The sequence below is a fragment of the Pelophylax lessonae genome, assembly GCF_965119305.1.
Source record: "Pelophylax lessonae genome assembly, chromosome: 2".
Taxonomy (NCBI): Eukaryota; Metazoa; Chordata; class Amphibia; order Anura; family Ranidae; genus Pelophylax; species Pelophylax lessonae.
In genome coordinates, this window is record NC_138769.1 from 437,603,532 (window position 1) to 437,629,309 (window position 25,778).

Here is a 25,778-nt window from a genome sequence, read left to right on the forward strand (position 1 = left end):
CGATTCCCCCATAGAGATGTATAGGGCTCTGACAGCAGTGTCTCCGCACAGTGCGGAGAACAGCTGTCATTCTCCTGCTCAGCGGGAGATCGGCGGTTCGATCCCCGGTGAGATAAACGGAGTCCGCCGACGGAGCGGATAGTGTGAAAGAGCCCTTAGTTCCTCTAGTTACAAAGGAGCTTTGCAGTATTCCACATAAAACTTCACTTTAAAGGATGATTCCCTGAGGTCAACTTTGTTCTGCAGTAAAGTTAATTCATTTGACATCCATATTGTGTGCATGTTACAGTGGGAACTGTAGAAGTGTAGAGCAGGACTGATGAAAGGGAAAGGCTGGGGACAGTTATCAGCTAAATTGGCTGCTTTCATTTTTCTGCGCGGGAAATCTGATGCAGATCAGAAGTAACAATTTGTGTTTCTAAGGCCTCATTCCCCCCTAAGGCCCCTTTCACATGGGCTTTCTATTCAGGTCCGCCTGTCAGTTTTTCAGGCGAACCTGATCGGATGCTCTATGTATCTCTATGGAACAGCGTATGTCAGCTGTGACATGTCCGCTGACACCCGATCCGATCCTGTCTGTGAAATCCAGACGGATGAAAACCCTATTTTATGATCTCCCATAGAGGAGAGCGGGGATCTGACAGGTCTGTCTCTGCAAAGTAAGCGGGGATCAGCGGATCGATCTGCGCTGAGCAAAAGGGAGTCCGCCTGGCGGAAAGCCCATGTGAAAGGACCCTAAGCATTAAAAAAAAAGGGGTTTCCTTTATTTTTATTTGAAAACTGTTATCTTAAATGTAAAGAACAATTATATTTAGGGGTTGAAAATCCTTCTTGAATCCCTATGTGACTCAGTGCACATTGCACTTGGTCTTGTTCAATTCCGTGAAGTGATTTTCAAATAAAAGCTAATTTTTTATCTATTTTTGATGTGCTGTAGCTTCACCCCAGGCTGCAGCCCAATTAATGGGCATTTCAATAGGACAGTTCCAGCCAGAACTGAAGGCACCAATCCCTCATTATTCTGCAGCTCTGACATCTATCTGCCAGCACTGGACCTCATCTGCTCTACCCCTTTTGCGTTGTACATGAAGGAAAGATTAGAGTAGAGTCCAGAGCCTTCCACCATCTGCCAGCTATTCTGCGGAGAAAGATTCGAGTAGAAGCTGCCAACTCGTCTTCTTGTGAATGACGGCACACTGGAGCTGAGCATCGTCACTCATAAAAACACAAGATTAAATCAACACATGCCAGCTACTACTCTACTAATCTTTCCCCATCCATGTTAGCAGTGATGATGAAAGATTCTCCAATGCCCACTATTGTATTCAGGCAACTGCAGCACATGAGGCTGCCTATATTGTGCTCCTAAAAAGTCACTGCCTCTCTTAGGATGAAGTCATCATACAGCCAATCATTTTCATAAAGCACAGTCAATGTTTTATTCAACTTTAGTCAAGTCAGGGGGTGCTTGCAGGGCCACCCACAGCTCAAATTCTTGAAATTCAAGCCGTTTATGGGGTCTTTAAAACTAAAGTACCCTTTGGAACTGTGTGAGAAACAGTAATCAGGCATTTAAAGGTAAGAGACTGCATGGTAATGGATGGAGTAAGTCCCGCATTTATCTTACACAGTACACAGTGCACAATTGAAAACCACAGACTTCAAATGTAAATGATTGGGATTCTTTTAGAGCTGGTTTAACAAATGCACATGCAAGGGAAAACCTATTCTTTTTAAAGGAATCCGTTCAGAGCACAGTGTTTAAAAAAAGTCCTGAATGCTGAATATTGGGTGGTTTACCTGTATTTTGCCATTCACACCTAGGTGTTTTAATGCACTTCAAAGCAAGCACCCGGGTTTTCCATTGTTTTTAAATGATGCTAATTTACATCTGTGTGATGTGCTAGCCTCCATTGTCCATTATCTGATTCATCTACGGTTTATTGATTACAGTGGAAAGGCATTAGAATACAGGATTGTTTACAACACACATGGGAGGGTGTGATTCTAGCCTTAATGTAATAGATGGTTATATCGCTCTGCAGTAACCTAACCCCTTCACTGACACTGATGTGAGGGTTATAATAATGGTTACTACATAGTTGGGTCCATCTGCTTGCTTTCTCGTATTAGTGATTTGCATAGCTGCTAGGAAGGTGACACTTCATCCCCTACCTTGTGTCTCATGCTCACCTATCCCCTCTGAGGGCTTGGGACCTCTATGGAGGGTGTCAGCAGAGAAAAAGGTTGAAGATCAGTGACCATCCATTTGCTGATCTCCCCTGTATAGTATGAACCCAGAAGGACTCCACTCTGAACACTTCCTGGATTCACAGCTGTCAAACCCAGGCAGCTCTGCCTGGGGAAAAAAGCTGGTCAAGCACATTCTGTGCTTGATCAGCTTCGGTTCAGTGCAGAACCGCATTATGCTATCACATAAGAACTTGTCACCTGCATTAGGCTATCACATAAGGGGCTAAAAAGCCTTCTTGTAATAGCAATAAACTTAAAGTGGATGTAAACCCCATTTACAAAATTTGACCTGGGCATATATATCTTTAGTGTTTACTTACCTCTGTCCAAAGCTCTAAGTCATGTGTCTTTCTGCTGCTTCTTTCCTCTGTTATCAGCATGATAATGTCTGACAAGTTCTCCGACACAGGAGATAAAAGCAGCTGGAAATTTGTGTCGGGTGGGTGCATAGAGATACATTAGCAGGGAGCTGGTCTATTCACAGTTCTGCATGTTTCTGTGCCTTTCCTCCAATCAGCTGTCACACAGTGTATGCCAAGTCAGAATCCACACCCAGTGCTGGAAGAAATAGAAAAAAATTCTAACACAATGTTGACTTTTTAAACAGTGTAGAAAGCTGAAGACAGCATATATACAAATAAAACTTATGTAGGGAGATTTGTCTCATCTTTGTGTATCATCTAAGGCTGTTCAATTCACTGGGTATAAGTGAGGGTTTACATCCACTTTAAGTTAAAAATAGAATTTATTTTATTTTAAAGTTTAATTTAGAAAACTCAGATTTTGTTTTAAAGTGTCTCTAAAGGCAATTTGTTTATTAACATAAAAACAGGTTATACTCACATGCTCTGTACAACCTCTTCTTTGGCGGTCCCCCCACCTGTGTTTTCCCCTCTTTCTTATGCCTCCACAGTAAGCTGCGTGCTATTGGGGCACCTGTGCGGGCAAGCTCCTGAGCTGAGCTGTGTGCGTCAATAGGCACACAACCCGTAGCTCACCGAAGCCCCCCACTTCCTCCTCACTGGATTTGACTGACAGCAGAAGGAGCCAATGGTTCCCGCTGCTCCCAGTGCAGCCTAGGAGAGAAGGAAGAGGAGAGAGAAGAGTTGCAGCGGAGCACAGAGCTAAATTTAGAAAGGATTTAGGTAAGTGTTGAGAGATGTAGAGAAAAAGTTAGTAAAAACACCTGGACTTTAGAACCACCCAATGCCTTCGTGCCCCATATGAATGCAAAAAACACACTTTGGTTGAGTACAAAAACATTTGTCCACTGCCCCTGGCTATTCGCAGAATGCCATATATGCTGTAAAGCATTTAATGGTTGACAGTGTGTGTTGCCAAGGGGAGAGGGGGGGCAAAAAAAATGACCCTAGTGCTGTAGTCTATGAGACCCAAAGCACTTATATTTGGAGCAGGCCTGTAGGCAGGTGCCACTTGTATTATTAGTGAACTGTATTTGTGAGTCACTGTTTGGTATTGTTAGGGTTAACTTGCTGTTGTGTCTGACATTTGGCCTGTGATGCTCCCCATAGCTAGAATGTTTAAGCGAGATTGGGTGGGTCCAGCAGGTCTTTTTTTGGAAATTGGTCATGGGATAGTGAGGGACTATACACAGACAGATGTAGCATTGCACCGAAGTGGCTGACCCCTTTGCAGGACCCTGAACTGGACTGTTAGGGAACAAAACATCAATTGATGGGAACTTATATAAGCTAAAAAGGTATGACATACCACAGCATAGTCCTGAACTGAACTTTTTGGCCTAAAAGCAAAACGCTATGTGTGGCAGAAAACTAACACTGCACATCACTCTGCCCACACCATCCCCACCGTGAAACATGGTGATGGCCGCATTTTGTTGCAGGAATACTTTTCTTCAGCATGAACAGGGAAGCTGGTCAGAGTTGATGGGAAGATGGATGGAGACAAATACAGGGCAATCTTAGAAGAAAACCTGTTAGAGTCTGCAAAAGACTAGAGACTGGGTAGGGTGGGAGTTTACCTTTCAACTGGACCCTAGACATACAGCAAGAGCTACAATGGAATGGTTAAGATCAAAGCATATTCATGTGTTAGAATGGCCCGGTCAAAGTCCAGACCTAAATCTAATTGAGAATCTGTGGCAAGACTTGAAAATTGCTGTTCACAGATGCTCTCCATCTAATCTGACAGATTTTCAGATATTTTGCAAAAAAGAATAGGCATAAATGTCACTCTCTAGATGTGCAAAGCTGGTAGAGACATACCCAAAAAGACTTGCAGCTGTAATTGCAGCGAAAAGGTGGTTCTGAATAAAAATGTACGCCACACTTTTTACATATTTATTTGTAAAACATTTTGAAAACCATTTATCATTTTCCTTCCACTTTACAATTATGTGCCACTTTGTGTTGGTCTTTTACGTAAAATCCCCCCCAAAAAAAAATTTACGTTTTTGGTTGTAAAATGACAAAATGTGGAAGATTTCAAGGAGGATAAATACTTTTTCAAGGCACTGTATACTCATGTACAGATATTGATTTCTGTACCAGCACCTGTGGCTTCTAGGTGGGAAAATACACCCAAATTTTACACTGTACAGCCCCATGTTCATGAGGCCTCAAAAAAGTGGGCATGATTGCAGGTTACCTTCCTTAATAGGCTTCCTTAATAAAAGTGCTTCTAAACCCTTACAGTGATTGTAAATGCTGGATTAAATTAACAAACATGTTATACTTACCTGCTCTATGCAGTGGTTTTGCATAGAGCAGCCCGGATCCTCCTCTCCCCGGGTCCCCCACCGTTGCTCCTGGCTCCCCCCCCCCCACGAGTGCCTCCATAGAAAGCCGCTTGCTAGGGGGCACCCATGCGTGTTCACTCCCGAGCTGAGTCTGTGTATCCTTAAGTATGGTAAAGGAAAGCTGCGCTAAATCTGAGAATAAAGTAATCGCACTGACAGATAACAGATGAACATATGGTTAAAAATGTCCAAACATTTGACACAGCATGTGCCTAAAAGTCCAAATAAGAAAGTCCAAAATACAAAGGAGATCCAGTCTAGAGTGCAGTATAGAAGAAAATGAATCCACCACCATAGATCACTCCTTCCGCCGCTAGTGTGACATGCTGAGAATATCCTATGCGCTTACCAGATTTGATAAAGAAATCAGCATCGTACATAATATATGGACATCAATGGACACAACCCAATGCGGTGTTCCTCTCCTGAAAGATCACTCAGTGGACAGAGACCCGCAGTATCCAGCATACAACACTAGTCGCCTCATCCAGATCGCCAAGCAAGCAAGGGATATGCAAGAGAAGGGCCACAATAGTGTAGAATGCAAATACAGTTTTATTGTAGAACAAGGTGATACACTCACATTACGAAGAAGAATCAAGAGCGCTATCGGCAAACAATTCCATAGACCGCCGCAGCCCGACTTCCGGGTACACCGTGGTGACGTCAGCACGCCTTCCCTACGCGTGTCATCAGAGATGACGTCTTCTTTAAGACACACAGAGCGGGGCTCAGCACTGCCCCCTGCTCCCTCCTTATTGGCTGTGATTTTGACAGCAGCAGGAGCCACATCTCCTGCAGCTGTATCTGAGCAATAAGGAGAGGGAGGGCCCAAACAGCCTCTGCCCTCAAGCACGTAGCTGGATCTAAATCAGGCTTAGGTAAGTATGGGGGGGGGCAGAGGGGGAGCTGCACACAGGAGATCTTTTAACTTAATGCACAGAATGCATTAAAGTAAAAAAATCTTCTGCCTTTAGAGACACCTTAAAACGGAGTTCCGCCCCCCCCCCCAAAAATTAAAAGTCAGCAGCTACACATACTGGGACACTTACCTGTCCTGGAGTCCAGCGATGTCGGCATCGCAGCGGATGTTTCCATTGGCTGTCGGGTGCTGCCGCCGCCATTGCCAGTAAGGGAACCTTGCGGCTTCACAGGCTGGTCCCTACTGCACATGCGTGAAGCACGCTGCGCATTTGAATTGGCTTGGTGGCAAGGGAAGGAGGAGTGGGCCGAACCTCCGAGGGATGGCGCCATCTCCTGGAAGTGGGGAAGGGTACTTGTCAAAAACAGGTACCCGTTCCCCCCTCCCCCCTGTAAAGTGCCAAAAGTGGCACCAGAGAGGGGGAGGAAGCAAATGAGCGGAAGTTCAACTTTTGGGTGGAACTCCGCTTTAAGGTTTTATACCTTAACCACTTTAGGACCGGAGGATTTTCCTGCTTTACGTCCAGGCCGCTTTTTGCAACTTGGCACTGTGCGACTTTAACTGACAATTGCGCGGTCATGCAACGCCGTACCCAAACAAAATTGACGTCCTTTTTTTCCCACAAACAGAGCTTTCTTTTGGTGGTATTTGATCACCTCTGCGCTTTTCATTTTTTGCGATATTAATAAAAAAAGAGCGACAATTTTGAAAAAATAACAATATTTTTCTACTTTGACAGTTAAAAAATAGCCAATATATTCAATTTTTGTCATATAGTATTTAGACCAAAATATATTTAGCTACATGTCTTTGACAAAAAAATTCTCAATGAGCGTATTTTTAAGCGCTTTAAGACCGGAAGATTTTACCCCATTCCTGACCAGGCCATATTTTCCGATTCGGAACTGCGGTACTTTAATGGACAATTGCGCAGGCGTCCAATGCTGTACCCAAATTAAATGTATGGCCTTTTTTCCCCCACAAATAGAGCTTTCTTTTGGTGGTATTTGATCACCTGTGCGATTTTTACTTTTTGCGCTATAAACAAAAAAAGAGCGACAATTTTGAAAAAATAACAATATTTTTCACATTTTTTTATATGAAATTCCCCAAAAAAATGTAAAAATCAAAATTTTTTAACATTTTAGGCCAATTTGTTTTCTGCTACATATGTTTGGTAAAAAAAAAAACGCAATAAGCGTATTTTGATTGGTTGGCGCAAAAGTTATCGCAGCTACTAACTACGGGAAATGTAATAATTTTTATTGTTTTTTTTTTTTAACTAGTAATGGCGGCGATCTGGCGGCGATCTGCGATTTTTTTTGCGGGACTGCGACATTGCGGCGCACAGATCGGACCCCTAAGTGACATTTTTGACACTTTTGGGGGTACCAGTGACATTACTACAGTAATCAGTGCTATAAATATTCATTGTTACTGTAATAATGACACTGGCAGGGAAGGGGTTAACTTTATTGGTGATCAAGGAGTTAAATATATGCCTGGTGCTTACTGACGTGTGTGGGGGGAGGGGACTGTGTGACACAGGCACAGATCGCAGGTTCAGCTATGCTGAATCCTGTAATCTGTCCCTGCCTGTCATATAGGAGATCCGCCCGCTTTGTTTACACAAGCGGGCGGATCTCCTCACTCAACCCCCGACGATCGGGGAAGAGCGGTGGTGATCACCGCCTCTCCTCCCCTGGCCTGACTCCCGCTGTGTACAGCGGGAGCGAGCCTCCGGTGGCGCGCGCGCCGCCCACAAGGGGAGGAGTCCAGCGACGTAAGTCTACGTCGCTGGACGATAACGAGCCACTTTGCCGCAGTACGCTCCATGTGAGCGGTCGGCAAGTGGTTAAAGTGGCTACAAGCCCTTCAATATACTCTGTGAAGTGACTGGCCTCAGGTGATACGCAGAGATGAAATGAATCCTTCTATGTAATTTGTACCTGTTTATCTGCATTTTTTCTCTCTCACATCCCTTCCAAGTGCAGAATTTATAAAGCTTGTCTGCGCTGTCAGAAAAAAACGGAGTGGAGAGCTGAAGTTACACTCTACACAGCTCAGTGAGAAGAGATCTGAGAGCTGATTGGAGGGAAGGGACACACCCTCCTTCACACAGCACACAGGAACAGAGCTCAGGCTGTCAATCGGCTGGAGGTCCCTCCCCTGTCACCTTTTTTCTCAGGGTGTCAGGAAAATTTGTCAGAAGTGACTCATGCTGATAGCAGAGGAACAAAGTAGCAGACAGAAATGACACTTAGTGCTCTTAACTGAGGCAAATACACACTATAGAGGATTAAGCAGGGGTCAAGTCCTGCAGGAACGCATGGGAACGACGTTCCCGCACTATTTCCACAGCAGGAACGCCGTTCCCATTGCTCCTCCTGCAGGACCAGGGCAGCCAGAACTAAGAAGACAGAACAGTGCAGGCAGTCGCAGCGTCTCGCCGCTCGCGGCGCCTCTACAAACAGGCCGGTGGAGGGGGGCGTGTACAGCGGCATGACGTCACGCCAGCAGAAGAAGAATGCGCTGCACAGCAAGCACCACCAGCCAGTCACAGGCCCAGGCCTAGAGCGCACGCGGAATGGACAGGCGTGGGCGTGGCCTGACTGGAGTGCATTGAGTCGATCGGTGAGGCGGCGAGGCAAGGTGAAGGCAGCTGGCAGCAGCATATCCAGAAGAAAACTGCAGCAGTCAGTGGAGCAGGTCGGTTTTAGAAGTGGCAGTGGCACTGTGGCAGCCTGCCTGGGAGGTGAGTCACTGGAGCAGTGAGTCTCCACAGTCCACTCACTGCACATTTGCCTTTCATACCACCCTCACACTGTCAAATTTTACAGCTGAACTGCTCCAGTTACCTTACCTGCCACTTCTAAAATCGAGGCCCCGGGCCTGCTCCTTATGTGCTGGCTGTGTCTGGCTCCTCTGCTGCATGCTGCTGCCTCGCCTTACCTTTGACTCCACTAATGCTGTCTGCACACTCTGGGCCTTCAAATGCATAAACATGAAACATTCGTGAATCGTGACTGATGCCCTTTATCAGGAATATTTCATGTTTATGTGTTTTTTTGGCCAATTTGGCACAAATGTTTCATGTTTATACATTTGAAGGCCCAGAGCGTGTGGACAGCATCAGCAGAGTCACCGGTAAGGCGCGGCAACAGCACGCAGCAGAGGAGCCAGACACAGCCAGCACACAAGGAGCAGGCCCGGGGACATCGATTTCAGAGGTGCCAGGTAAGTGGAGCAATGAGTCCACTGCACATTTGCATTCTCGTGCCACCCTCACACCCCTTACAATAAATGTTGCATTGTATTCTCTGTGAAATATATGAGCGTAAATTTTTTTTTGGGGGGGGGGGGGGGGCGCGGGTGTATCTTGGGTGAGTTCCCACACTTTTTTCCCCAGGACTTGACCACTGGGATTAAGCTTTATTCATATTTCATGTCTGAGGTTTACAACCACTTTTTTGCATTCTCAGCATTAAGGTTAAAAACCTTCTGTGCTACAGGATCCTCCCAGCGCCCTTATATTTGTCTGAGCCTGATCTTGATCCAACGACTCTCTCCCTCCTCACAGGGCAGATTGATAGCAGCAGGAGCCCTTGCCAATCAGTGTTTTCAATCAATTGTCAAATATGTCCTATGAAGAGGTAGTGGGGGGTGGGGCTGAGCCTGCACAAGTGTCCCCATAGGATGCAGCTTTCTATGGGGGTACTTGCTGAAGAGGAGCGCCGGTGGGGGTCAGGAGCGCCGGTGGGGGAGCCCAGAAGAAGAGGCCCAGGACTGCTTTGTGCAAACCCATTGTGCAGAGCAGTAGAACATCTTTATTATTTAAAAAAAATGTTTAACATTTAGAATCACTCTGGTTTACACCAGATGTGGCTTTGAAGTCATGCTAAGTCAGTGCGATTTCAAAGCTGCCTATCAGTGCGACTTTTTGTGCCGCTTGCCGACATCTGTGCAACTTCATGCACAGATGTCAATGCAAGTCACACATGAAATCACACAAAAATAGCGCAGGGAACCTTTTTCAAAGTGGCTGTGGCTCACCTCACACTGATTTGAACGGTTCCATAGCGGCAAATATGGTGCAGCTTGGCATGCGACTTTGTTCTTTCAAGTCGCATGACAAGTTGCACCTGGTGTTAACTGGTGGTTTACTGTTCTATGTGTGGTTCTCTTAAACCACCAAACTAATACTGATATAAACTTTCACAGCAGGCAAAAGATTGCTTCCCAGGATACATGCTAATCACAGAATCAAATGTTTCAATGATAGTTTTGTATCATATTCTTTATAAAGCCAGCATTCTGTCTGGGAGTTCCACTAATTTGCTGTTTTTTAGCAATGTAACGAAGACCAAAGCTTTTTTATTCTGTTTTAGATTGAGTGGGGGAGATTTTTATAGCTCTCTGTGACCCCCATTACGCAGAATCACCTAGTGGAGAATGCTTCCACTAGGCAAACTAGGCAGCCGCCTAGGGCGCATTGCCACCTAGGGGCATAGCCTTGTGACTATCACAGAAAGTGAAAGAAAATGTTTTGGGTTAACACAAGACAGGAATAGAGGGAAATTCATCTGATGGGGACACTAGTTCATGGATTTCCCTCTTTTAGAGGACTTTTTGTTCTCTTCTTGTTGTGACTAAAGCAGTGGCGGCTGGTGCTCCATGGGCCTGGGGGGCGCAGACGGACCACACCAGGCTGCGCACCATCCCCCCCAACCCCCAGGACCACAGCAGGACAGGGGACAGGACACAGGGGACAGGACAGAGGACAGAACCCCCGCTCACTCACCCTGCCTGGATATCTGCAGCAGCAGGTGGCGGCGGCTTCAGCTTCTTCCCCCTGTCTTCTGCGTCTCCTCCCTCCTCCTCTATGGCTTCTCCTTTCTCCCTCCTTCTCTCAAGACCCGCTTCCTGATTGGCCAGAAGGAGGATCCGAGTGACAATAGCAAATTTTCATTCGCTATTGTCACACAACTGGGTGAGCTCTGTGCCCCGAGCCCACCTTTTTTTTTTTTTTTAGCCTATTAGAGCCTCTGGCTCTAATCATATGGCTAAAAAAAAAAAAAAAAAAAAGCCCCATTGAATTCCCTGCGTCTGGTGCCCCGCATGTAGATTAGGGGGCCAGATGCATGGATGGGGGGGCGGCGCCCCTGCGCCCCCAATGCACCAGCTGCCACTAGACTAAAGGATAGGAAGTAAAGGTAAATCTCCTCAATGGGACAAATGACAAAAAAAAAAAAAAAAAACTCATAGGGTTTGTAACCAGCCAAATTAACCAATTGCCGACCGCCCCTTAGCAGTTTTACTGCTACAGGACGGCTGCGATGTGCAGGATCACGTATATATAAGCAATCCTGCACTTCCAGATATCGTGCTTGAGGGCATGCCGCTGGCGGCTCACTCCGGTTGTAATTCTACACAGCGGGTCCCGCAGACCTGATGTCCACCGACACATGCTGATCGTTCTATACACAGGCAGAATGTAAACAAGGCAGATCGCTGTTCTGTCAGTAGAGAAGGCATTGATCCTGTGTCCCTGCAAAGCAGGAAAATAAATGAATGCATTCCCTTAGTACAAGCACCTCCCACACAGAAAACACTGGCTAGGCACACAATTAACCCTTTGATCGCCCTACATGTTTAACTCCTTCCCAGCCAGTGTCATTAGTACAGTGACAGTGCATATTTTTTTTTAGCACTGATCACTGTAAAATTTTGTCACTGGTTCCCAAAAAGTGTCAAAAGTGTCAGTGTCAGAATGTCTGCTGCAATATCGCAGTCCCGCTATAAGTTGCTGATCGCTGCTATTACTAGTAAAAAAATATATAAAAATATCCCATAGTTTGTAGTCGCTATAACATTTGTGCAAACCAATTAATATACGCTTATTGGGATTTTTTTTTAGCAAAAATATGTAGCAGAATACATATTGGCCTAAAATGATGAAGAAATTTGATTTTCTTATTTTTTTTTTTTTTATTGGGAATGTTTCATAGCAGAAATTAAAATATATTGTTTTTTTTTTTTTCAGAATGGTTGCCCTTTTTTTGTTTATAGCGCAAAAAAAAAACCCATCGGTGATCAAATAACACCAAAAGAAAGCTCTACTTGTGGGGAAAAAAAGACATACATTTTATTTAGGTACAGCATCGCACGTCCACGCAATTGTCAGTTAACCACTTGCCGACCAGCCGCCTATATACAGCAGGTCTTCCCACGAATCGCCATACCTGTATCCTGGGGGCGGGCGCCCGCCCCCATTTGCCATAGGGGAAGCTGATGCATGGGGCCGGCGGCCGCTATTGCTGCCGGGCACTTGCGATCGCTCCCTGTGGAGAGAGAATGGCGGTCTGCTGGTGTAAACACGGCAGACCGCTGTTCACTCAGTAATCAACACAGGGCTCCTGCGTTCCTCCTATTTAGGAACAGATCTTTGTGTTGATTCCACAAGCCCATACCCCTCACAGTTAGAAAACACCCCACTAGGCATTCATTTACCCTTTAATCACCCCTGGTGTTAACCCCTTCCCTGCCAGTGTCATTAGTAAAGTAACCGTGCATATTTTTTAGCACTGATTACTGTAGTAATGTCACTGGTCCCCCCAAAAGTGTCAAAAATGTCAGTAAAGCCTCGTACACACGTACTGATCATCGGCCGAACGATCGGCCGTCTTTTGTCCAGGGCTGTCGTGTCTGTTGAAAACTGCAAAAGACTGCACACAAATTTTGTCGGCCAACAACAGCCGACTGCAGAAGTGATGTCATGTGCTGGTTAACTTTCCTTGTGTTTTTTCTTCTCTGAGCATGCCCAGTCTTGCAAATCTGCTGTCTGTCGGCCGAAATCTGTACTGACTGGCGAACAATCGGCCGTTCTGGTGTTGGCCAACAAAAGTTTTAATGCCTACACGACAGATTCTGTTCGGCCGAAAGTGCGCTGTCGGCAGCATCATACTAACAAGCCTACAATCGGCCGATCGGTTGTCGGCCGAATATTTACGGCTGACAATCGGTACGTGTGTACGGGGCTTTAGGTGTCCGATCTGTCGCAGTCATGCTAAAAATCGCAGATCGCCGCCATTACTAGTAAAAAAAAAAAATGACACAAATCTTTCCCATAGTTTGTAGACGTGATAGCTTTTGTGCAATCAATATACACTTACTGGGATTTTGTTTTTACCAAAAATATGTAGCAGAATACATATAGGCCTAAAATGATGAAAAAATTAAATTTTTTATTTTTTTATTGGGAATATTATATAGCAGAAAGTAAAAAATATTGTTTTTTTTTTTTGTGGCTTTTTTTGTTTATAGCGCAAAAATTAAAAATCGCACAGGCGATCAAATATCACCAAAACAAAGCTCTATTTGTGGGGAAAAAAAAATACATACATTTTATTAGGTTACAGCGTTGCACGACCGCGCAATTGTCTGGTAAATTAACGCAGTGCCGAATTGCAAAATATTGCCTGGTCAGGAAGGGGGTGAAAATAAAAATGTTCATGCCTCTAGTTCTTCTTCTCCTCTTCCTGTGCACACTATCCATGTTCTGGGCATTTGGGAAGCCAGAAAATGAGAAGGAGCCCTAAAATCGTTCATAGGACACAGCTGTGACATTGCAATCTGTAACCATTCTACAAATACATGTAACCTTTCCACCTCATTCACTCCATCCTCTGGGTAAAGTGTTTGTGCTGAATAAAGTTTGTGTGGATTGAAGAGTTGTGGCTGCCGCAGGGGTTGCTGGGAGTGGTAGTTCTGGCTCTCTCCTCCCTGTATCACTCATTGCCTAATGCCTAGCTAGGATTCGGCTCATGGACGGAGCAGCGGCAGTGAGAGGAGGCGATATCCCGAGCTGAACTCTATAGAGGGAGATCCGGGGCTCCGCACAGATAGTGAGCACAGGGCACCACTACTCCCTACTGATCGGTAAGATGGGGGGTAATATAGATGGATGTGTGTGTGATTACTATGGGATGGAGAGGAGTTGTGGGGATCATTGGTGTGGCTCTGCAGAAGCCCCCCCTCCTCCTCCCATTACTATATACATATCCTAGAAAACAACATGGGAGAGATCATTGATCTGAGTTGGGAGGACACCCTCCAGGATGCTGGTATGGATGGATGGATGGATGGGGGAGGCTCTTCCACAAACAGTTAAGTGTTAGTCATGTAGTCCTGTGATGATGATGACACAGAAGGGTGGATGAATGATATTATCCCAGAGCTGGACACAACTAGCTGAGGACAGGATTTGTCACATTGCTCATGGCCAATGTGATCAGCACCTGCTGTCTTCCTATGATTGGACTGTAATAACATCCTACTTAACTAATAGCCCTAATTATAGGTTTGCCTTTTACATTTAGTTTGTAAACATTGATTGTCATGCAGAACACTCATTAATGAACAGTGATAAGAATAGCACCCTGGTTTTGGAGGTACTGCTTGTCTGAAAGGCTAACTATTCACATCTGAGCAGCCATTCTCAACCAGCGTTCCTCTAGAGCAACGGTCTCCAATCTGTGGCCTTTTGCTTGCTTTTATTCAGCCCTTGGGGTACTATTCCACCCGCTGACCCCAGCAATGGGGCACGGTTCCTGTTGCTTGACCCCCCAGCAATGGGGCACGGTTCCTGTTGCTTGACCCCCAGCAATGGGGCACGGTTCCTGTTGCTTGACCCCCAGCAATGGGGCACGGTTCCTGTTGCTTGACCCCCAGCAATGGGGCACGGTTCCTGTTGCTTGACCCCCAGCAATGGGGCACGGTTCCTGTTGCTTGACCCCCAGCAATGGGGCACGGTTCCTGTTGCTGACCCCCAGCAATGGGGCACGGTTCCTGTTGCTTGACCCCCAGCAATGGGGCACGGTTCCTGTTGCTTGACCCCCAGCAATGGGGCACGGTTCCTGTTGCTTGACCCCCAGCAATGGGGCACGGTTCCTGTTGCTTGACCCCCAGCAATGGGGCACGGTTCCTGTTGCTTGACCCCCAGCAATGGGGCACGGTTCCTGTTGCTTGACCCCCAGCAATGGGGCACGGTTCCTGTTGCTTGACCCCCAGCAATGGGGCACGGTTCCTTTTGCTTGACCCCCAGCAATGGGGCACGGTTCCTGTTGCTTGACCCCCAGCAATGGGGCACGGTTCCTGTTGCTTGACCCCCAGCAATGGGGCACGGTTCCTGTTGCTTGACCCCCAGCAATGGGGCATGGTTCCTGTTGCTTGACCCCCAGCAATGGGGCACGGTTCCTGTTGCTTGACCCCCAGCAATGGGGCACGGTTTCTGTTGCTGACCCCATTGCCAATGCCTTCTGTTGGCACCAAAGGAGGCCCCCCCCGATGCCTTCTGTTGGCACCACTAATATGGCATTTACTCCCACTGGACACCAGGACATTTTCTACTTCCAATGACCCTAGTCCGGCACCCTTAAAGACTGAAGAGTAGTAAACTGGCTCTTTGATTGGAAAAGTTTGGAGATTCCTGCTCTACAGGTTGTTAGGATTTTCCTGAGCTGTGGCTGATTGACGTCCCACCTGGTGCTGTCCTCATAGTTCCAGGGTCAAGACCACTTGGCAGAGACACCACGTTAATGATCTTTTTAGCTGTCTGTAAGAGGTTTTTCTTTTCACTGATCACCACTGTAGAGGGGGCATTCTTTTTACTGACCTCCACTGTAAAGTGGGATATTCTTGCCGCTGACCACCAATGGGGCATTTTTCCTACTGATCACCAATGTAAGGTGAGATTGTTTTCACTGTCCGCCAGTCTAGGGGACGTTGTTTTCACTGACCACCAATATAAATCGACCATAGATGGTACGAATTTTTGCGGGTTTAGCATGGACTGGCCCAGATTCAAACCCTTTATGGGCAAGCTGGATGTACCAACAAAGTTGATCAATCAACGTGGGCACAACCAGCCTGTAGGATTTTTATTGCCAGAGCTAAAGCTTCTAGCAATAATGACTGTGTGTTCTCCTGGCAGGGGTGGCTCCCTGTGCCCCCCCCTCCCCTCCACACACTGCGAGTGATTTTTATTTATTTTCTTCTTGGGTTGCAGGAAAGCAAATCATACAGTCTATGGCATGCTTAAGGGTAAATTCTAGGGATGCACCAATCCGACTTTTTTGGACCCGATACCGATATCTGGCGTTGTGAAATTGCCGATACCGGAGCCGATCCAGAGCTACACACAAAGCAAGCGGCTGCAGTACAGAACAAAGCTGCTGCTTCATGTGTGTGGCTCCTCCATTCACAGGCGGAGTGCATCCGATATCACTCCGCCTGTGAGCCGGGACTATACAGGAAGTAGCGGCTCCCATCTCATACTACTACTGCACCAAGTAAGGGATGGCTGAGCCATTACTCAGCAAAAAGCGGATCGGTCAATGTTACCGATTCCCCCCCCCCCCCGATCCAGCTATAATGGCTATATTGGCGCCGATATCCGATCCGAATATCGGATCGGTGCATCCCTAGTACATTCATTTCGCTGACCACCAATCTAAAAGTTGTTTTCACTTATCTCCAATGTAAATGAGACAGTCTTTCCACTGACTGCATTTTTGCTACTGACCACCAGTGTAAAGGGGGGCATTCTTATTACTGACCAGCAGTGTAGGGGGCATTATTTTCACTGACTGCCAGTGAAAGGGGGGGGAGCAAAAGGATGGACTCATAGTGCAATACTGTCATACAGTTTTATTATGAAAGGCACCAATGGGTACTCGCATGAGAAAAAACAAAATGCAACATGTATTAGCCAAACACTGTCCATAAGCAAGCGTGAAAGTGTCAGCCAATTAGACTCCACCCAGAGAGGACACCATCTTGCTTACTGGCAGACATTTGGCTGATTTATTTTGTTTATCCACATTCTTCCCACTGACAACCACTGTAAGGGGGTATTTTTCCCATTGATCCCCAATCCATTGATTTTAAAATGGGTTCCCTGAGAGCTAAAAAATTATTTGAGGGGTTTCCCTGGGGCACAAAGGTCGCAAGAGGCTGCATCTGAATTTAGCTTGGCATAAGGACTTGTGATCATGTACAGAACCGAGTACATGATAACTAAAGGCTCGGTTCACACTGGCGTGACTTGGGATCCAACTTGTGAGACCCCAATTCATGTGACATGGGAAATCCTATGTTATTCAATGAGAGCTGTCTTAATTAGCACTACTGAAGTCACCCCGTCTTCAGAAAAGGTTCCTGTACTACTTCAAGGCGACTTCTATTCTCTACTTCTATCAAAGTATTGTTCAAGTCACCAGGAAGTCGCCCCACACGTCACATAACTTTCAGGTCACAGCAGTGTGAACCGAGCCTAAACCAGAAATGGGAAATGGATATAACCTGCCCCTGTGGTGGTGTACTGATGATTTGTGTTGACTGAAGTTCTTGTTCTAATATTATCTTTTTTTCCCCTCCAGGGTATGAATACTCCCTCATACAGGTAGGAAACTATACATTAATCTATCACAATGAGTTGTTTTTTTATCCTAAAGGGGGATTGTGTTACCTATGCCTGGCAGTAAACTATAGAAACAAATGGTGGTACTGGTTAAACCAGTTTAAAGCGTGAACAATATAAATAAGGAATGATTGGGGGAGAGGTACATGTACAGACTGCTAGATCTTCTCATAAATGTGCATGCTTCCATCTCCTGAGCATACATGTTAATGGATGTTGAGTAGGGAGAAAGCAGGAAGGCCTTATATGCCTTTATAGAATACATCCTCATTTGGGGGACAGTATTTGTTGGTCTTTCCATGCTGGCCAGGGATACCATGGAGGTTTAATGGCACCTATAGATGTGTCACTACCCAATCTGGCCAAAACTACATAGAGCAAAGTCATGTTTCCTACATTCTCTTTATTTGAAGTGATGCTACTTGAATTGGTTGTAAACCCTTCCATATACCAAGTTAAGTGACCGGCCTTAGATGAAAGAGCTAAAACAAATCCTTAAGTTGTACCCATTGATCTGCAGTCTTCTCTTTGCTACATAAAGTCTGGAATTTATAAATCTTGTCTGAATGTTCAGAAAAAAGGGGATGGGGAGCTGAAGTTGCACTCTGCAGAACTCGGTGAGGAGAGCTGTGAGAGCTGATTGGAGGGAAGAGAGACACCCCCCCCCCCCTCCACAAAACACACTGGAACAGAGGCAAGGCTGTCCATCAGCTGGAACTCCCTCCCTGTCACCTTTTTCTTTTGGTGTCAGGGAAACTTGTCAGAAGTGACTTATGCTGATCGCAGAGGAACAAAGCAGTGGGCATAAATTATACTTAAAGCTCTTAATTTAAGTCAAGTAAACACTATAGAGGGATATGCTTTAATATCTCCTGTCTGAGGTTTACAACCACTTTAAAAAAATATATATAAAATTTAGATTGGACATTACTCTATTATACTTGCCTAGGGTGCCAAAACCTTGAATATTAATTGTTAAAGCAAACATATATTTTGTCCGTTTAAGGCTTCTTCAATATGGGCGGGGGCTCCGCTGCAGTTCCCCTTTCACATTGTGCTTTATGCTAGGTTCACATATCTGTGAATTGGATGCATTTTTAACCACATCCAATTTGCATTACGTGAATGTGACCGGCTCTCAATGGAGCCATTTCACACGTGTCCAGGGAGGCCGAGGTGTGGTTTTCAAAAGGGTTATGTGCCTTTCTGTGTCTGGTTCAGGTGCGAATCCAGGCAAAAATTTACATCTGAACTGGTGAACAGAAAGGCTCCGGAACTGCAAACTTCAGCCGGACATGCGTGGAGTCGGTTTACAAGTAGAGTAGGTGTTTCTGATGCCTGGTTTTTTAGATTTCGGTAGGGATTTGACACAAATACCATATTGCAACTGCCATAGTGGCAAATAGTGTGCAGTGGCAGTGTGATCCCATTGACTTTAGTAAATGTGTTTGGCTGCCATAATGCCAGCCAAACTTGACATGCCACGTTAAAACTAGAGTGCTGCAAAGCTGCTTGAATGTGCTAGTCTGAACTTCAACATTAAAAGAGAAGTATAGGTTTTGGCTTTTTAAACAAAAAAAAGAAAAAAGCTAAATACTTAACTAGGTGGATGCAGAATCGGTCCGATGCTGCATTCCCCAGCGCCTCTACACTGAGAACCGAACGATCGAACACCGCTGATCGCTTGGTTCTGACAGCCCCCTGAGCAGAGAGCTGCTGACTGTCAGTCACTGCTCTCTGCTCTGCCCTCTCCTCGCTCACTGGAGCGCTGGGCTGTGGAGGGGCGAGGAGCGGCTGACTCGGGCTCGCAGCCAACTCAAGCTCTCATCCATAAATGTATAGCCAAACTAGCTTTGGCTATACTTCTCCTTTAAGATCAACAACAGACATAAGTGTTGCTACCATGGCACCAATACTTTTTTTTTTTTTTTTTTCTAACTGCAACTGCCAGCCCATGTTCCTTGGATAACAGGTTTAGTAAGAAAGCAATGTATACTCCGTAGCGGTGTCATGGGGTGCTTGGCTGTGCTTTATTTGTATGGCTTCCTGACACATAATCTATAATTGGACAGGTTGCTGGAGTCCAGGGCTGATACTGACTGTTCCAGCCTCAGTAGATTGATGTGCACAAGTGGCAGGTCAGAAAAGAGCAGGTGCTTCACTTCTGGTGCAAAGAACTTGCAGCATGGGAGGAATCAGTGAAGTGATAAAGTAACTTAATACCCTTATACTTGCCCAAAAATTACCCCAAAAAATGATTTATTAGTGATTAAATTCTATACATAAAGCAGCATGTCTTAAAGCAAAAGCCTAACAAATGAACAAAAAGGTGATAATGACTGTGCCTCCAGTGAACAAAATAATATATAAAATGTATTGAACTTTAAAATACAAAATTGTGAAGGGTGAAACAAAGTGCATAAAAGTCGCAATTGTTGCAAACCCCATAATCCCAAATGGGTTTGATCTCCAAAAACGCTCAAAAAAATTCCAAAACGCCCAACAAGTAAAACCCCATTCTTTAAAATGGCCCCTGTTCACATTTTAACGCCTGAAGCGAAACGCCTGTAGCTGAAAAAAGTACATGAGCTTCTTTTTGGGCTGATTACCAGCGTTTTTGATAGATGTCAATGCCTGACTCCAAAACCGCCTGAAAATTAAGGTAAAAATTGTGCGAAAACTCTATGCTCTGTGTGAATGCAGCCCTAAGTGGTAGTAGTCCTACCTTAATGAATTATACTTTTTTTTTTTCTCCAAACGGGGCTTTAATTTAGTAGTGAATTTTAATTCAATTATTATTTTTTTTTTCTTTTTATTGGAAATAAATAGTAGTAAACTACCCAGCATGACATTTATGTAATTTGTGCACCCCCTATATATTTATACCCCAAAATATAACTTGCAATGTCTGATTAAATTGATTTCAAATTAGTGCGCCCTATGTAATGTTGTAGAATAGTAAAGCTTAAAGTGAATGCATACATTTTATTTTAGGAGAGCTTTATTCCACCTTTCAACCCTACATTTTGGATGTACTCAAGGGAAAAAAAAATCAGTTTGTGTAAATGATTAGCATAACAAAAAAGATTAAAAGAGTTGTAAAGTCAGAAGGTTTTTTTTTTTTTTTTTTTGTTTTTTTTTTAATCTTAATGCATTCTATGCAATAAGATAAAAAGCCTTCTGTGTATCGCAGCCTCCCCAGCACCACTAATACTTGAGCCCCATCTCTGTCCAGCGATGTCCACGAGTCCCTCGGTCATCTGGGACTCTCCCTCCTAAATTGGCTGAGACACAGCAGCGCCATCGGCTTTCAATCAAAATTGAGGAGAGAGAGGGAGCTGCCAATCAGGAGAGAGAGGGGGCGGGGCTGAACGGCAGCTCCATCTCTAAATGGATACACGGTGCTGCAGCTCGGCTCGGGTGCCCCCATAGCAAGCTGCTTGCTATTGACAGGAGGGAGAGGCCAGGAGCACCGAAGAGGGACCCGAGAAGAGGATTCAGGCTGCTCTGTGCAAAATCAACTGCACAGAGGAGGTATGTTTAATATGTTCGTTATTTTAAAAAAAAATGGAGTCTTTACAATACCGTTTTTAGCAATATCCATGACCTATGTGGCATCATCCATAATTGTGTAAAAGTAAAAAGGAGAAAAAAAAATCGGACTTTACAGGCCAAACAAATAACATGTTATTAAAAAAAAAAAAAACTCGAGACTTTAAAATCACTTTAAGGTTGGCCATACATTAGATAATTTTCTTCAATTTCGTTTAGATTTACCAACTATGTAGTGCAAGGGGTGTTTGATTGCATACAAACAAGGTGTTTACGTTTTGACCTTGTATTGTATGGTTTCAATAAATCTAAAGTAAAACTGCACAAGAAAATTGTATAATGTATGGTCAGCCTTAACCCCGTACACACGTGTCGAAAATTGGCAGGGAATTTTCGTCCAACGACCGATCTGCCGATTTTTGGCTTGTTAGTATGATGCTTCCGACAACCGACTCCGACTTTTCGCCCGAAAAAAAATCTGGTGTGCAGGTAATAAAATTTTTGTCCTCCGTCAAAACACGGTCGATTTCCATGCAGTCAGTACAGATTTCGACAGGGAAAAATCTTATGAGCAAGACTGGACATGCTCAGTGAAGAAAGAACACAAAGAAAGCAAACCAACACATGACATCACTTCTGAAGTAGATTTTTGTTGGGCGAGAAAAGTCCAGTGCAGTCTAGGCACATTCCAACCAACAAAAGACGGACGATCGGTCGGCTGATAATCGTTGCGTGTGTACGGGGCTTAAGTTATGCTGAGGTGGGCACAGATTGGCAGGACGGTGACTTTTTTAGGTTTACACTTGCTAAAACTTTGAATATTCACTTTTGTGCACATTTAATGCTTGCACAGTGAATGCAGATGCCATTATTGTGACCTTTTCAATGGAGAGCAGATCCAGAGATCCACCCCCCCCCCCCCCCATGGCGCTGTGCAGCAACAGATCCCTCAATAAAAGGTCTATTGCTGGCTGCAATCAGCCAACAGAATACTATAATAGAGATCTACTGCCATAGGGAGAGACTAACAGAGCTGCCCAAAGCTGCATCCTTACAGGAGCTGCTGTAATGTCACTGCACTCCCTGTGTAAACATGATGAGTAAAGAATGTGTTTACATTTGCTTGTACAGCGCTCTGATTTGGAGCAGTCTGTAGACTCATTGGAAGCCCAGGAGCTTCTGGGTCTGGCTCTGGCCCCCGGCTGATAGTGACAGCTGGTGGTTAAATCACTAGTGCCAGCGTAGGCCTGGCCAATAGGAGTCCAGGGGTGGTTTTCAAACAGCGCCTGGGACTCGTAGGTTAAGGCCTATTTTGTGGCTAAAAGGACTGTGGCATGTGTGCAGTTTTCTGCAGCGAATAGGCTAGTGTATGACCTAATCATTTTATTTTAGAACATGCCCATTGTAAAGCAGGATCTGGCCACACACTCCATTTGCTGCGGAGTGCATAGCTTTTTTTTTTTTTTCTCCTTAATGTGCCTAAAGGAGCTACAGTCTGTGCTCTTAGTACTCTATAAATTGTTTCTATATATCATTGCCTCTTTCATTTTCTGACAAAGCATTTCTCATTATAGTATGTCTGCTTTTAATATAACCCAGGATATTGGCTCTGGGACTTGCCTCCACTTCTACTCCCAGCACAGCTCCAGTAAAATAAAATTGTCTGGAGGTGCCCCTGCTTACCTAATTGTACAGGGTTTCCTTGGGGCTGTTTAAAACCTTTCAAGTTCGACAACCCCCAAACCTTTTGGCACCATTAAAACGCAAGCTGTATTCTCAGCAGCAGCATTTTGTGAGCTCAATGCACCTTGATCATGTATCCCTGTGGAGGGGGTGTGGGGTCTTGACCCCCTGGGCTCACAGGAAGTGGGTCGAATGACCCTGGGCTTCATTCAGCCCTTCATACCCCAAGTCGTGTTCGGTGCCAAATGCAACCCATTCAAGTGAATAGTGCTGTATACAGAATGTTTCATAGAGCGATTACTCGTTTAGGCATCTTTACGAGGAAATATATTTTTTAATTGCTATGTGCAATTTGCAGCCCCAAGGGTTTTCTAAAATGTATGAAGTCCTGTAGTTGATCTGTACAGTTTCCATAAATCGAATTTCCGATGTGCCTGATTCTGTTTTTTTTTTTTTTTCTCCACTAATCTGCTCAGGGATCCCCTGCAATGGCCGTTTCTTGCAGATCCTTTTTTAAGAGCCTGTGACTAACAGCCAATGAGTTGGGCTGTTCTTTTCTCTAGGAAATGTATGTGTGTAGCAGTATTTTCAGGCATTGGGCCTGATGTGGGTCTGCCATGGTTACCGTTAACACCAACAGTGTATTTAGGCTTGTTGCCGAAGTGTGAGATCTGAGACAATGAACAGTCCGGCATCTTTGTTTTTTTTTGTTTATTTTATATGGGGATGGGAGAAGGGAATGAGAGGGATACTCCTTTGGCTCAACTAGGTACAAACTTGAGAAAAATGGGACACTTGAGAAAAATGCCGCCTAGGGCTGTCTTGGCGTCGGCTGAAGGCCGACCAACGCTTACTGGCGCTTGTAAAACTGACTTGCGGTCTGTGAACTAAAACTTGACTTTTGCTGCTTCCTCACAGCTCAAAAGTCCTTTACACTGCTCCCTGTAATCTTCACTGGCTGAGGTAGCTACTTGCAATGCTGCTGCAACACTTAACACTTTTGACTTCCGGGCCCAACCGCTTGCACCCCCTTTGCTCTTCAGGGTAATCTCTGGCACCCCCTTTACTATAATTTCTGCACCAGCCAGCTAGTGCCTGGATCCCTCTGACCATCTCCGGAGTGGTCCCCTCTCCTAGGCAGACCCCAGGGGCAGTTTTCAGTACTCGCAACTCAGAAAGCGTTCCTGAAATTCGACCCCCAATGCTCTGCTGGTCCTCTGCACGTCTGGGTCCTTCTCTGCAGCTCAGCCCTGTGTCCACTCAGGCCAGTCGCCTGGGACACCCGATTCTTCCTGACAGGAGGAGAAACAGCAGTCACCTCCCTCCTGGGACTCTGCTTCCCGCCAAAGACACTGACATGCGCTCCCCGTGGACCTATATCCCCTTCCAGAATGCTGTGTGGCAGAATCTTCACTTCTAGGATGGATACAAGCCCTGGTGTGCTATTGGCCAGGTTTCCTCCACTGCCCAATGAGAGCCCTTATTGGGATACAGTGGGAAGACTCCCCAACACAACAGGCACACCTGGGAGCACATGTCAGCCTAGCTGAACAATGTTAATCAGGCAAGGCCCCTTGGAGGGTGCTACATGTGCTTTAGAATCATACCTCCCTAGATGAATGCAGCTTTGGTCCCCTGGTGCCTCGAACACCACCGATCACTCGGTTTTCACAGCTCTGTGAGATGCCGACTGTCAGTCAGCAGCTCTCTGCTCTGCCCCCCCCCCCCCTCACTCAATAGAGCGCTGGGCTGCGGAGGGGGCAGAAGCGTCCGGCTCAGGCTCTCGGCGTCTTGCAGGCATGTGGGCCGATTCCTACTCCATGGTCGTGATGACACCCAAGCCTGGACTGACTGTGACTTCAGCAGAGAACGGACTTCAGCCCGCTCTCTGCTGAAAACAGTTCACAGGAGTGCAGAACGTTCTGCACTCCTGTGATCCACAGGAGAAGTACAGCCAAACAAGCTTTGGCTGTACTTCTCCTTTTTAATATGCCAATATTAGCCTATTTGGATATTTAAAATCAGTTTAATGTGCAGTGCATTAAAATGTTTGCAAAGGCTGAAGGTTTTATACCTTCATGCATTATATGCATGAAAGTTTAAAAACCTTTTCTGTGTAGCAGCCCCCCTAATACTTATCTGAGCCTGATCTTCCTCCACCAATGTGCACGAGAGCCTTGGCTCTTTGGGACTCTCCCTCTTCATTGGCTATGACAGCAGTGTGAGCTAATGAGGAGAGAGGGGGTTAGGTTGAGCCGCGGCTCTGTGTGAATGGACATGCAGAGCCGTGGCTCGGGAGCGAGCCTGCTTCTGTGCCCCCATTGCAAGCTGCTTGCTCCAGGGCCACTTGGCCAGAGGAGCCTGCAAGGGACCGAGAAGAGGACTCCATTGCACAAAGCAGGTAATAAACAAAAACATGTTTATTTAAAAAAAAAAAAAAGTTACTTTAAGGCAGCCTATTGAAGATAAAGGGCTGCCAACTCACCAGAATATCCCAAAAATAGTACAACACATTTTGTAAAACATTGCATAGCACTGTAATATGGTATATTGGCACACACTGCAATGCCTTCAAAGTGAATTGTAATGCATGTTACGGTAACGTGCATATTACTAAGTTTGCACTTAAGACATAAGTGGGTCCTAAAACTGGCTTTCTGGTTATAATGAAGTCAGACCCTCCCACATAGCAGTCACCCTGATAGAGCAAGTAAAAATCGATTCTCCAATTTCTTTTCACTCTTTATCATTGAGAAATTGGGTTAGTTTTTTTCTTTGGTTTTTTTTTTTCCCTTCATTTTAACTTTTTTTTTTTTTTTTCTTATTACGATTTCATCTTTTGTCTTTTTTTTTTTAGCTGTTGAGCTATAGATTCCAACCAGTTTTCATAACTAGATTGTCAAAGTTGATAACGTATTGGGTAAAGAACAAAGTACGTGCTTTTGGAACTTTAACAAACAAGGTTGGGTAAATATGAATTCTTGCTACGCCTGACGAAAACAAAGAATTCCAACTCGCAACAGTGTTCTGAAATTTGAATAATCAAATAGGTTTCAATTTTTTTTTTTTTTTTATTGATCAGTCTCTAAAACATTACAGGTTTTTAAAAG

General features: G+C 45.2%; 1 protein-coding gene across 1 annotated transcript in view; it reads left to right on the top strand.

Annotated features, from left to right (window-relative positions):
• Nucleotides 1–13,762: 13,762 nt before the first annotated feature.
• Nucleotides 13,763–25,778, top strand: part of PRRG1 (proline rich and Gla domain 1) — an 86,857-nt gene continuing 74,841 nt past the window's right edge. The window contains exon 1 of the mRNA XM_082248372.1: nt 13,763–13,892. The gene's annotated coding sequence lies outside the window, so the exon portion shown is untranslated. The remainder of the gene's footprint in view (nt 13,893–25,778) is intronic.